Consider the following 13,911-nt stretch of genomic DNA (forward strand, 5'->3'; position numbering starts at 1 on the left):
GGAACACTCTCCTTATATACAAAACCTCAAGGCAACAGGACATGACAAGTTCACAAGACAGACAGACAGGAATTTTCATGTTCGTTTAAGTTCGAGGGAGGAGCGAAGATACAAGCAAAATATATACAAAAGGAATTATGTACAATTGTGTGAAACACGGTTGGTACAGTTGCCTTACAGTCCAAAATAATATAGGGTTTGAAAGGTTAATTTTCTTGTATCTTATTGTAATAATGTATTGTGCTCAGTGAAATTACTGCCTTATTGATCTTCCGGGACATAGCTTGATATCATAGAATGGTGATATTCGCTGGAGCCAAACTTTGTTGATTGCACTTTCCTTTACCCCGATGCTTGAAATGATAGAGGTATTTGCCGTTCATTTTTCCTAAGTGTTCCCAATCGAGTAATAATCTTGTTCAGTAGTTCCAGATTAAGGTTAAGATCTGAAAAGAAGTTGTCTGATGTAACATTTGTTCCTGAATTTGCAATAGTTATGGTGAGATCCGGAACAACTCTACTAGCTTGTTGCCATTCCAGACCATCAAGACCCTTTCCTGGATATATTTGTTAATTTAAGAGATAAGCATTTGTAGCATCTACCATGCACCAGATTTTAATCCAATATTTATTTAGTTTTGATGGCATATATTCTTGGAAGGAACATTGTCCTCGGAATGATACTAGAGATTCATCAACAGTTACCCTAGATCCAGTTTTATAGTTTACCTCGCATGCTTCGATAACCCTATGCTGGACTTCATGTTAGGTGTCACTTTCCCTTGTCCACCATTGTTTCTCACAGCACTGGTTGATATCTTATCAAATCTTATGCACCTCTTTATTTGTTTGAACTTATCACAACTCATAGAAGCACAACAAATTGGTGGTGCTGTCTTAGTATTGAATAATTCAGCAACAGGTTTGATTGTATTCTTGTCCACTCAAAATTGAAGATGAAGACCTACCCATTCAAACGATTCAACGCAATCTACTACGTTCCATTCTTCGTCATAAATAGCAGGTTCTTTTCGTTAGTTACTAGTACAATGAGCACCCAGGAGAAGCACCAATAATAACTATAAAGATTATTATGGCATTAGCAACTGGATACACACTGAAGAAGTACCAATAAATTACTTCAGAAATTATATTACGGAAAAAATAGTTGATTTGTAGATTGGACATAGTAACCTAGATTTAGAAAACGCATAGTTTTTAGAGTTGGACTAAAACAAAATATACAAGAATTAGAGACACAGAAGACCGATGGGGTCCCTACGGACCACAGAAGTATATTCTTAGCATTCATTTCCTTAAAATAGATTATTCTAAACTATTGTCACTTGTGAATACTCATAAAACCCTAATGATAAAGTTAATCGTAAATGGGTATTTTTTAGTAGATTGCCAAAAAGATGTGTCGTACCAAAGACTTACTGGGGGTCTCCAGGACCACACCAGTCCTAGAAGGATTAACTTAGCTAATGTGTAATTTGCTGTTTTTCATTCTTTAATTAAACTTCAATTCTAAAAACCCGAATTGGATAGCTTGGTTTCTTAACATTTAAATGATTCTACCTCATTCATCATATTTCCTTCCAGTGATATTTCATCTGCCATTGTATATTACGTTTTCATTATGTCTTTGTTTCTTCTATTTACATTAAGCCTAACCTCATGTGCCATTTCATGCATTCTGGTAAGTAGGTCTTGCAAGTGTTTTGGTGCTTTGCTAATAAGGACAGCGTCATCAGCATACTCTAGGTCAGCTAATTTCCAGTTATTAATCCAGCCCAATCCTTTTCCTCCATTACAAAATTCATGAGGGGGGTAAACAACATAGGTGACAAAACATTCCCTTGGTGTACTCCACTGTTCACTGGAAATTCATTGATAGGACTCAACTAACTTTAACTTTGCACTTGCTATGCTCATGAACAGGCTCAATCAAAATTACATATTTTAGAAAAACTCCATAATGACGTAGGACCCTCCACAAAATTGGCTGGTGAACACTATCAAAGGCTTTTTCATAATGGACAAATGCCATCAAAAGTGAATTTTCATATTCTACACATTGATGTACCACATGTCTTGAAATGAGAATTTAGTCAGTACAATTTCTAACTTTTCAAAATCCTGCTAGTTCATCTCTCATCTAGTCTCTTAAGATGAGCATACTATATATCTACATGACAACTGACGCAAGTGTGATGCGCCTGTAATTATTGCAATCAGTCAGATTTTTTTTTTTTTTTCGTTTTCAAAAACATTCCTAGCTCCCCTTCATCAGGTTTTGCCTATTCACACCACATTCTACAAAATAATCGTATAAGTATTCAGGGAGTAAATTCATTTTCAGCCAATATCATCTCAGTATTATTCCATAGTATACAAAGAATTTCCACCTCTTTAGTTTTTTCATTGATAGATTCGACTTTAAACACACTGAATTCATTATGGGTTTATCATCGTCTTTCCCAGCTTCATGTATATCAATCAAATTATTTTCTCTATATCTCTTATTCATGATCTCACTTCAATGATCTATCTATGGTTGTCTTTCTTCATCTTCTGCTGTTATAACCAACCCATCTCTCTTCTTGATGAGTAAATGCTTCTTTGCCCAAGCCAAATCTTGTATTCATAGCTTTGTCAGCCTCCACTGCTTTCATGTCTAAATATTCTCTTTGGGGATTCCTGGCTTTTCTTCTGACCTCACTATCAATACTGAAATACCAAGCATGCTCTACCAGGTAATTTGATTACTTCTTCGAAAACTTTCAACAATCAATTTCTGATATAGTCTCCTTTTTATAGTATCAAAAATATTATTTGATTATTCCTTCCATATTTAGTATTGTAGTCAACAATTACTATTTCTATATCTTTCTCTGGAATATCATCTATTACACTGCATTTCTTCATAGTCTTTATCTTTCTCTCCTTCAGTGGAATCATTTGCTGTTGCATATCAAACTAAAATACTCATACTACACTGCTTTTATTCAAACTTTGCAATTAATAATGATCTATTTAGAGATCTCAATTCTGTATATATATATATATATATATATATATATATATATATATATATATATATATATATATATATATATATATATATATATATATATAGATATATATATATATATATATATATATATATATAAAGAGAGAGAGAGAGAGAGAGAGAGAGAGAGAGAGAGAGAGAGAGAGAGAGAGAGAGATATATATATATATATATATATATATATATATATATATATATATATATATATATATATATATATATATATATATATATATATATATATATATATATATATATATATATATTTCTCTCTCTCTCTCTCTCTCTCTCTCTCTCTCTCTCTCTCTCTCTCTCTCTCTCTCTATATATATATATATATATATATATATATATATATATATATATATATATATATATATATATATATATATATATATACAAGGTCTATAGATATAAGAGGTCTTCTCAGGCCACCTTAGTGCGCAGGTAGCCGGATGGTGGGAGTCGGGTCGGTCAGAGTGATGACGTCACTCAGACTTAACCGTGGCTGAGTAACCTGTGAAACTTCCATAGGAAAATAAAGGAACCATGCTTTTCGCTTTGTATTTCTATATATATATATATATATATATATATATATATATATATATATATATATATATATATATACAAGGTCTATAGATATAAGAGGTCTTCTCAGGCCACCTTAGTGCGCAGGTAGCCGGATGGTGGGAGTCGGGTCGGTCAGAGTGATGACGTCACTCAGACTTAACCGTGGCTGAGTAACCTGTGAAACTTCCATAGGAAAATAAAGGAACCATGCTTTTTGCTTTGTATTTTTCAATCTTTCCGAAGATTTATATTTTATTCTTTTAGGATATTAAAAGAAAGATTACAAATACATAAGTTTATAACACTCAAACAACCAAACAAATATCTGATGATGTAAATAACTGAAATTTGTCGACCAACAGACAGTTTAAATTCATAAAATAAATAATGATATATACACAATATATATTTCAGTTATGTTCTATATCACGTTGCGAGCTTTTTAATTTTATTCTGCGCTTTTCTTGATGAACTAATATTTCTATTTAAGACACGAATTCTGAAAAATGTACGACATCTAACAAAAAATTTAATCACTTCGTATGGTAATGGGATATCATTGCTTTTAAAACACTCGCTAATCAAATCAGTCAATTTATCTGTCGCTCTTTTTCCAGGTTTTAGATACTTTTCCCCATGATGATAAAGAAACATTTTTTCCATCGTTTTTAAATGCATCAAAAATTCTTCGCTTAGTTGCATTAGTTTTCCATCTCTTGCACTCATGGCACCAATCCACGTGCCATCTCCCTTCGTCGCTGCAGTTCCAAGGAATTCATATTCAGGAAACTTACGAGCTATATAACCCCCTACGTATTGTAAGCCTCCATCTTCCATTGCTTTCCCTAATGCTTCTTTTTTCAGTGTCAAATTCTACATATTCATCATTTTGCAAATCATTAACAAATTCCCCTGCCAAACAAAACAGCATTGCCGATAGACTCAGCTCTTTTTGAATAGAAGTTTCTTCATCTGCAAAGGATGCGCTTTGTTCAACAGGAAAACTGGAAAATGAGCCTGGTGTCATCATATCACTATTGCAACTTTCAACGTTGCCATTTGATCCTAACAGTTTGCTGTCTTTTCCTAGAATTTGGGCTCTGACTCGGTGCTTAAATGCGACGGGTGATGGGTGTTGATGGCATGCACCCATCTGTCTTATGCAGCCAAAAAAGTGTTCAAGACCATCTTGATTTAGCCTATAAGTAAGAATATATGATGTATCAAATTTAGCTTTGACAATTTTCAGCAGCTTCATTAGAGAATTGCACGATATAATTAAGCCTTTTTGGAAAGGATAGAGCCTATTGCTTTTAATTACTTTCATTTCTTTAGATACTCGAATCATATCTTGCAACGTTTTATTTTGTAGGTCCAGATTCATCCCATAGGCATTTCTTGATGGCTTCCTATCACGAGGTACTCGAGAATTGAATAAATCGAACCAGGTATCTACAAGATATATAAACTGAGTTGTCGTTTTCCAATGCTTATCTTCAAGCAGACCTTTGTTACCGAAGTACTGAAGGCATTTATATGTAGTTTCGGACAGTAATTGCACCGTTAGTTTAACATTCATGCGTTGCATACCCATAACATTGATGTGCTTTTCAGAGAGTTTAAGTGCTGTCCGTAGATCACTTTTGTTTTTCATAATTAACTCCCTGACTGAACCACTAAGAGCAAACTTATCTCCCAACAATACAAATCCATGATCAAGAAAATTATTCCTAATGAGTTTTATTATGCTTGCATCGGCAAACACATGTATTTCTCTGTTATCATCTACCGGGTTAACAAATGCAGAATTGTCTATATCAATGCCTAAGGAATTCCACAAACTGATATTTGTTGATCCTAAGTCACTAACCATGGCTACTACAGGAAACCCAGCTTACTCAACCCGAATAATCAATTTAAAAAGGAGATCTTTATTCATGTTAGTGTCGAAATTATAATAAATAATTTGTTTCCAGGAAGTCGTAAGTCCTCTGATCATTGCACATTGTATTTTGGATTTAGGATCATACAAAGTGTCCGCGCCTTTATCATAACTCCAAATTTGTGCAACACTGCACTCGTCAAATGAAATTACACACAGACGCTCGTGTTCCAGCATTGACTCCGATTTTATTTTTAATAAGTGGATTACCGATTCCAAAATGCCAGGTTCTACAGCTATCTTACTTGACCAGCGATATAAAGTTGATAAAGAAGGAAACGGTAATTTCCACACTTCTCTTAAAAACTTATAAGCTTTTGGACTCAAACTGCATAACGTTAAGGCTTTGCTGATATCATCGTCTTCCCAGGTATTAATATTACTTCCAATGACAAGACATGCTACTTGTTTGGGTGAAAAGTATTTCTTTAAATTAGCTTTTACTACAGCAGTTGCTGATGCATACATCTCATTGAACTTAACATACATCACTGTTTTCTCTTTTTTCCAGTTTTCCTTTTCTTTTTCCCACTTGACCCTATTATCCAACAATTTAGCTTTTTCATTTTCCCATTTAGCCCTTTCAGTAGCAAAATAGCTTTCTTTAACTTCCCACTGCTCTTTTTCACATTTCCACTTTACCTCATATTCTTCCCACTTCCGTTTGATATCACCTCTCTCCTTCTCCAGTTCCTCAATTACACGTTGCAAATCTTCAATTATGGGCACCGATTTGACTTTTTGTACAAAAATCTTCCCTGTTTCGTCTGGCTCTTGACGAAGGATTTCATCTACAAGTCGTTTTTGTCCTCTTTTTTCGGCTCTTACCATCCTGGACGTATCTGATTAAAATCAAAATTGAATTATTAAAAAGATGGACTTGTATAGAGAACAATGCGATTATAATTTTCTGACATTATTGAATATGCAAAAATCTGAACTAAAATCTATGAATGGTACTTTTTCACAGCGAAATGGAATAAAAGAAAATTTTTTTTTAACTATATATGAGGAAAACAACTCATTCCGCGATTTCCAGATTACTGGTGAATATTAAAGTGGATATACAATAACTATAATCTATGTAAGTTGATTACAGCGTCATTTATATCTTAATGTTTAACCAACAATACACGATACTGGTTATTTACCTTGTGATGCATGTGAATGTCCAGTTGTAGGTAAATGCATCGTTGGTACAGATCCTTTCTTTATTCTGATGAGAGATCGAGGCACTGGTTGATTCAGCAATTCATACATCAAATTCCTTTCAAATGCACCAGCTACAAAGTGTTTACTACATATCTGAGCGTTTTCCCCATTAATAAGATCTTCTCGTTTGCACAGCTGAATCCACATTTTCCTTGTGATGATGTCCTTAAGGAATTTATGAAAAGTGAGATCCTTACTTTTTCCTCTATATGAGAAGCATCCGAAAACTGCACAATTACTGGGCATTTTGTTATATATAAAACAGCTTTGATCAGCAAGGCAGAAGTGTACACCACGTTTGCTTGTAAACAACTGCCCGGTCAAGGGGTGATCGACCTTTGGTATGCTTGGGTGAATCTAGTCTATGACCTTGGCCGCACCTATAGGCACTGCCTACGTCACAGTCTGTACCTGCGCAGAAGACTCATATTTTTGGTCTGGGTTGAGAAGACCTCCTTAATTTATAGACCTTGTATATATATATATATATATATATATATATATATATATATATATATATATATATATATATATATATATATATCGTCGTCGGCACCCCCTCGTGTCCGAGTATTGGGTTCTGTCGTTAGCCATCAGCCTCCTATCTATGGGGTTGGTGCTTATGTCTGATGTGGCTGTTAAGTCCTAGTCTGTGGTGGAAGAGTCGCGGACAGTGTTCACAAGGGAGGGTAGGTGGTGGGCGGGGCTGTTCTAATCGCTCTCTCCTTCTTCTCCTCCTAGCCTCCTCATTTTGTCTCCTCCTCTCCTCGAAGTCCACGATGCCATTGTGTACTGTACTCCTCAAGGTTTTCCTGTCCCTGGGTGTTTCTTCCCATGAGGAAGGATCGATATCAGTTAGAGCCAGGGTGTGCTTTAGTTGATCTTTATAGCGCATTTTCAGGGCTCCTCGTGGTCTGCTGCCATGGGTCAGTTCTCCGTAGAATATTTTCTTTGGGAGCCTAGATGGATCCATCCTATGCACGTGTCCTATCCAGCGGAGCGGTGGTGGATGATGGTGGCCTCCACGCTGGTCAGCGAGGCACACTCTAAGACTTCAATGTTGGTGGTGTGGCTCTCCCAGGGAATTTTCAAGATTTGCCTCTGTTTCATTTGTTGGAAGCGTTCTAGGTTTTTAATATCGTTTCTATATAGCGTCCATGTTTCACATGCATACAGGAGCGTGGAGAGGACTACTGCCCTGAACACCATTATTTTGGTGGTTATTGTCAGTGCGTGGTTGTTAAATACGCGGCAGTTGAGTCGGCCAAAGGCGGAGTGGGCTGCCCTGATCCTGTTCTCCACGTCCTTTTTGCTTGTGGGAGCTGATGTTAGGATGCTCCCTAGGTAGGAGAACTGGTCCAACTGTTCTAACGGTCGGTCATTCACTGTGGTATTGAAGTTTGGGAGCATCAGTCCTGGTGGATGTTGGACGAGGGTCTTGGTTTTGTCTGTGTTGACTTGCATCCCAAAACGTTTGTAGGCAGAGTTGTATGCATCAGCTAACGACTGTAGGTCCTCTGCCGTCTGACCTGGGGTGGCATTGTCGTCAGTATACTGCAGTTCTCGCACTGCACACAAGGTGGTCTTGGTTCTGGCGTGGAGTCTAGCGAGGTTGAAAGCACCTCCATCCATGCGGAAACGTAGGTCGACTGAGGGTGTGTCTGGGGGAATCTCATTGAACATTGCTGCGGTGTATAGCGAGAAACACGTTGGGGCCAGAACACAGCCCTGCTTCAGGCCGCCGTTGATGGGGAATGGGTCTGAAAGAGAATTCTGGTGGCAGACTCTCCCAACCATTCCGTCATGGAGGGCACGCACCAGCTTGACAAAATTGGGTGGGCAGCCATATCTTTTGAGGACAGCCCACATGGCAGGTCGAGGTACTTTGTAGAAGGCCTTTTTCAAATCTCAGAAGATGAACATTATGGGCTGTTGTTGTTCGAGGCTCTTCTCTTGTAGTTGTCGCGCACAGAAGATCATGTCTATGGTCCCGCGGGAAGGTCGAAAGCCGCACTGGGACTCTGGCAGGACGTCTTCTGCGAGAATAAGGAGGCGGTCAAGGAGAATCCGAGCGAAAATCTTACTCGCGATGCTTAGTAGTGATATTCCCCGGTAGTTGTTACAGTTATCCCTGTCTCCTTTCTTGAAGATGGTAACGATGTTTGCATCGTGGAAGTCACTGGGGAGGGTCTTGGTCTCCCATATTTTCAGTATAAGGAGCATCAAACGGTTCCTCAAACCGAGGCCACCGTGAGTGAGGAGCTCCAACAGGATGTTGTCTGGCCCTGGGGCTTTGCCGGGCTTCATGCGCTGCAGGGCCTTGTTGAAGTCATGGATGGAGGGTGGTAGTGCCATCCAGTGACGGACAGGATGCTGCGGGGTCATTCGCAGGAGATCGTCTGGGGTGACTGCTTGGTCATTGAGGAGGTTCTCAAAGTGAGTCCTCCACCTGGCCAGGAGGCTCTCGCTGTTGGTGATGGTCATGGCTCCATCCGCGTCCTTCAGGCTGCCCACTGATGACCGTGTGGGACCGAATATATCATCTGTTGCTGCATAGAAGCTGCGCAGGTCACATTGGTCAGCGAAACTCTGTATTTTTGCAGCTTTTCTTTGCCACCAGGTGTTCTGGGCTTCACGGATCCCTCTTTGTCAACCAGCTTCAGCCTCCTTGTGAGCACATTTGTTAGCTGCTGTTGGTTGGTTTTCCAAAGTCAGGCGTGCTTGTCGTTTGGTTTCAATGAGAAGAGAGATGGTAGCATCATTCTCATCAAACCTTTCCTGCCGTTTCTTGGTGGTGTAGCCTAGTGTTTCCTCCGCGGCACGGGCCATGGCGTTTCTGAGGGTGGTCCAGATGTGCTCAACAGTGGCCTGACCCACGGGGTCTGCGAGGTGTTGTTCGCAGGCCTCATTGTAGTTCTTTGCCACCTGTGGGTTGCGGAGCTTACTACAATCAAAGCGTTGGTGTGGTACGCTGTCAGGTGCCCTTCTGGGTGGTCGTAGGGTCGTCATGGAGAGTCGGGAGATGAGGAGTCAGTGGTCCGTCCACCAGTCGTCCGCTCCGGGCATGGATCGCGTGATGCGGACGTCTCCTCGGTCTCTGGCTCTGGTCAGGACGTAGTCCAGGGTTTACCAGTGTTTAGACCGTGGGTGTCTCCATGCGGTCTTTTGTCGCTTTGGTAACTGGAAGATGGTGTTGGTTACCACAAGTTGGTGTTTTGCACACAGACCCAGTAGGAGTTGGCCATTGGCGTTGCAATTTCCAATGCCATGGCGGCCGATGATTCCCTCCCACAAGCGATGGTCTTTGCCTACTCGGGCATTAAAGTTACCAAGCACAACGAGCTTGTCGTTGGGGGCACTGCTTGGATGGTGCGGTCGAGGTGGGTGTAGAAGGCAGCTTTGTCATCATCGGTTGAGGTCATACTCGGGGCGTAGACAGAGATCAGGGTGAGGTGTCTGTCCCGTGTGATGGGGATGCGGACAATCATCAGGCGCTCACTGATGGCCTTGGGAGCGAGGTTGTGCTGCTGCGCTAGCTGGGAACGGATGGCGAAGCCGACACCGTGGATGCGAGGCTCCTCTAGGGCCTTGCCTTTCCAGAAGATGGTGTAGCCTGTTCCAGCTTCCCTGATGTTGCCCTCTTCGGGTAGTCTGGTCTCGCTAAGATCCGCCACATCAACATTGAAGTGGGCTAGCTCCTTGCAGACGAGGGCTGTATGTCGTTCTGGGCGGTTAGTGTTCCTCACTTCTTGGAGAGTGCGGATGTTCCACGCACCTAAGGTTAATATTTTTTTCTTGTTGTTTTGACCGCATTAGTGGGATGTCTGCCAGCGGCGGTGAGCTGACCAGACGGGTTTGCCGTGTCCGATGTTTACCCCACCTTTCCCTAGGGGCCTCCCCATGTATACTATATATATATATATATATATATATATATATATATATATATATATATATATATATATATATATATATATATATATATATATATATATATATATATATATATATATATATATATATATATATATATATATATATATATATATATATATATATATATATATATATATATATATATAAGGGGCAAGTAAAAAATAAGGTTCCCAACGCTGTACACTCGCCATGCGAGATGCTAGGTGAAATCTGGCAACACCGCCTTGATTGTTGCTCCGCCCACTCCATTCCCACTACCGGGAGCGATCGCTGTGACGCTCAGTGCCGTCCTAACAGCCATCCGCGATGGAGCCTGCAATCGCTGTCACCGCCAGGTGTGAAATCCGTTCAGTGATTCGATTTTTAAACGCGCAGAAGCTTAAACCTATTGAAATTCATAGACAGTTGGAAGAAGTTTATGGCAAAGCTTGCATCAGCGTCCAACACGTCCGCAAGTGGTGCAGGGAGTTCTCCGAAGGACGCACAGACGTCCACGACGAGCAAAGGAGCGGGAGGCCATCAGTGTCCGACGAAGTCGTGGCGAAGATTGAGCGCATTCTCCTCGAGGATCGGAGAGTAACGCTTCGGGAGCTGGCTGACCAGGTTCCTGAGGTTTGTGAAAAAACCATGGACAACATTTTGACTGGAAAACTTGGTTATCACAAGGTGTGTGCGCGGTGGGTCCCACACATGCTTTCAGAAACCCACAAAGACAATCGCGTCAAGTGTGCCGAGGGGTTTCTTCGAGAATGCGCCGAGAATACCGAAGAATTCTTGGACTCCATTATTACGGGAGATGAAACGTGGTGTCACTACGTCACTCCAGAAACAAAAGAACAGTCGAAACAATGGTGCCATACCGGGTCACCTGTGCCGAAGAAGTTTAAGCAGACCCAGTCCGCAGGAGAAGTGATGGCAACGGTTGTTTTGGGACCGAAAAGGCGTCTTGCTTACCGAGTTTATGCCTAAAGGGACCACAATAAATTCGGAGAGGTATTGCGAGACGTTGACGAAACTCAAAAGAGCCATCCAAAATCGCCGGAGAGGAAGACTGACCAAGGGCATTAGGCTGCACCATGACAACGCGCGCCCAACTGGACAAATTCGGCTGGAAATTGCTTGATCATGCCCCCTACAGCCCTGACCTTGCTCCCGGCGACTTCCACTTGTTTCCGAAATTGAAGCAACACTTGGGTGGACAACGCTTCAATACAGATGAAGAGGTGAAGGAAGCGGTCAGCAAGTTCATCGACGGCCTAGCGGCGGAGTTCTTCGAAGAGGGTTTTCAGAAGTGGATAACTCGTCTGGGAAAATGTGTAGAAAAATCTGGCGACTATATAGAAAAATAGTTTAAAGTATAAGCTTTCACATTGTATACTTATTTATGTCAATAAAAAATGTCTTATACCTGCAAAAATTTTGGGAACCTTATTTTTTACTTACCCCTCGTATATATATATATATATATATATATATATATATATATATATATATATATATATATATATATATATATATATATATATATATATATATATATATATATATATATATATATATATATATATATATATGTATATATAACTACTTAAATATATATCACTACCCTTCATGATTTTCATCAATGTAAGTATCAACCAAAATGGCATTTAATAACAAATTCTACCCTGGGTATATATATCCACTGGAATTCAATTATGGTGATAGCTTCTGGCTGGGCAGCGATTCAAACTTGTGCCACTGAGACGAAACAATGCCTGAGAGGACTCTCCTGATTAAGCTATCAAGAGAGGTATAAGATTTTCCCAAGTCATAGTATATATTCCTGTGGAATTCAAGAGTCTGTTTTTTGAATTGGAATAAACCCATCTCCACCATAATAGCTTAATTGTGAGTTAGCAACACGTGGTTATTTGAGATGAATATATAATACTACCGATTGAGATTTTAATCAATGTAAATATAAAAAAAATGACATTAAATACCGAATTCTTGCTCAAAAATACATATCCACTGGAATTCATTCATGGAAATAGCTTTTTGTGGGGCAATTATTTGAACTCGTGTCACTTAGCCAACACCATGCCTCTGATGACTCTACTCAATATATATATATATATATATATATATATATATATATATATATATATATATATATATATATATATATATATATATATATATATACCAAAGGCACTTCCCCTAATTTTTGGGGGGTAGCCGACAACAACAAGAAACAAAACAAAAAAAGGGGACCTCTACTCTCTACGTCCCTCCAGCCTAACCAGGGACTGAGCCGAGTTCAGCTGGTACTGCTAGGGTGCCACAGCCCAACCTCCCACATTTCCACCACAGATGAAGCTTCGTACTGCTGAGTCCCCTACTGCTGCTACCTCCGTGGTCATCTAAGGCACTGGAGGAAGCAGCAGGGCCTACCGGAACTGCGTCACAATCGCTCGCCATTCCTATTTCTAGCACGCTCTCTTGCCTCTCTCACATCTATCCTCCTATCACCCAGAGCTTTCTTCACACCATCCATCCACCCAAACCTTGGCCTTCCTCTTGTACTTCTCCCATCAACTCTTGCATTCATCACCTTCTTTAGCAGACAGCCATTTTCCATTCTCTCAACATGGCCAAACCACCTCAACACATTCATATCCACTCAAGCCGCTAACTCATTTCTTACACCTGTTCTCACCCTCACCACTTCGTTCCTAACCCTATCTACCCGAGATACACCAGCCATACTCCTCAGACACTTCATCTCAAACACATTCAATTTCTGTCTCTCCATCACTTTCATTCCCCACAACTCCGATCCATACATTACAGTTGGTACAATCACTTTCTCATATAGAACTCTCTTTACATTCATGCCCAACCCTCTATTTTTTACTACTCCCTTAACTGCCACCAACACTTTGCAACCTTCATTCACTCTCTGGCGTACATCTGCTTCCACTCCACCATTTGCTACAACAATAGACCCCAAGTACTTAAACTGATCCACCTCCTCAAGTAACTCTCCATTCAACATGACATTCAACCTTGCACCACCTTCCCTTCTCGTACATCTCATAATCTTACTCTTACCCACACTAACTCTCAACTTCCTTCTCTCACACACCCTTCCAAATTCTGTCACTAGTCGGTCAAGCTTCTCTTCTGT

The sequence above is a fragment of the Palaemon carinicauda genome, chromosome 12 (genome assembly GCF_036898095.1).
Source record: "Palaemon carinicauda isolate YSFRI2023 chromosome 12, ASM3689809v2, whole genome shotgun sequence".
Taxonomy (NCBI): domain Eukaryota; kingdom Metazoa; phylum Arthropoda; class Malacostraca; order Decapoda; family Palaemonidae; genus Palaemon; species Palaemon carinicauda.